The following is a 1,406-nucleotide window of genomic DNA, read 5'->3' as shown; positions in this document are numbered from 1 at the left end:
GTGCCTCAGACTGTCTTACTTTAAGCCATATTAGCATTCCCTCCAGAGGATTTGGGGACAACTTGCTCAGGACCCCGAGCAAAGTCTGTAGATCCACCTGGTAAGGTCTATCGCTACTATTTAACAATGGAATTAGATAAATATAGTATCTGCCACCTTGCCAGGCACATAGATAGTGTCTTTCCTATTCCTGCAGGTCCTATTCCTCAGGGGAGGGCCCTGAGACTTTCAGCTGGGCTTCTGTCTCTCTTAATACATCCCCTCTCAGGAAAGAGTCTGTCCTGTCCTCCTGGAAGCCTTCAGAGATTCAAGTTCAGAAAACTTCTCTGGTGGGGAATCCAGGGAACTGCCCAGTAGTCAAACGTACTGCTCTTGCTCAGTCTAACTAATGTCCTTGGGTGAATCACTCAGCACAGCAAGTTTCAGTGTCTGTGTCTGCAAATGTGGATAAGACCTCAATGTGCTGTAGTGAGGGGTGACAGACGCTGTGTGGTGCCCACTGAGCTTGGTGCCTGCCACGCTTCACTTATTGAGTGAGGTCTCAATAAGTGTTTACTGGGAATACTTAGACTTAAGCTTGGCCACCTCAGAAAGCACAGTCCTGGCAGTGCCTGTAGCTCACACACACGGAGGCTGGCGGGTTCAAACCTGGCCTGGGCCTGCACCTGCTAAACAACAATGACAACTGCAACCAAAAGATAGCTAGGCATTGTGGCAGGCACTTGTAATCGCAGCTACTTGGGAGGCTGAGGCAAGAGAATCGCTTAAGCCCAAAAGTTTTAGGTTGCTGTGAGCTGTGATGCCACAGCACTCTGCCCAGGGTGACAGCTTGGGCTGTCTAAGCCAGGTGAGAGTGAAGAAGGCCTTCTCTGGCTCTGGTGTCTCGGGTACCAAATGGAGAATGCTCAGACCTCTCCCCGCCTGCAGGAGGAAGGAGATAAGCAAGACGCTGAGAGCTCCTGATGCTGCCCCAGCAGAGGGGACGCAGGGAGGAGACTCAGAAGAGATGGACAGCGTAGGCTGTGGTCACTCACTTGTGAACGGGAGCCTCTGTTGGCCACATCACCCCTCCAGACAGGCCGGCCCTGATCCTGCACTCGTTGCCTGATTGGGGGCAGATTCTGGCTATAGCCAATTGGGCCAGTCAGCCTGGGGCGGCAGGGACCAAGAGGGCAAGGAAGGCCGCATTACTGAGTGCTTCCTTGTGCTCCAGCTTGGAGTTCGGAGCATGACTCTGGGGTCAGCCTGCTGGGCTGATCCTGACACGTTTACTAGCTGTGTGACCTGGGTCAACGCACTTCTATCTCCGTGCTTCCCTTTCCTCATCACTGCCCCTCTTCACACTCTTAACCACCCTCAGAAGGCAGGGCGGCCAATCCCACTTACAGGTTAGATGAGAAGAGGTT

Source organism: Otolemur garnettii, unplaced genomic scaffold (assembly GCF_000181295.1).
Source record: "Otolemur garnettii isolate 467f Iridium unplaced genomic scaffold, OtoGar3 scaffold00112, whole genome shotgun sequence".
Taxonomy (NCBI): Eukaryota; Metazoa; Chordata; class Mammalia; order Primates; family Galagidae; genus Otolemur; species Otolemur garnettii.
This window is presented reverse-complemented; position numbering follows the sequence as displayed.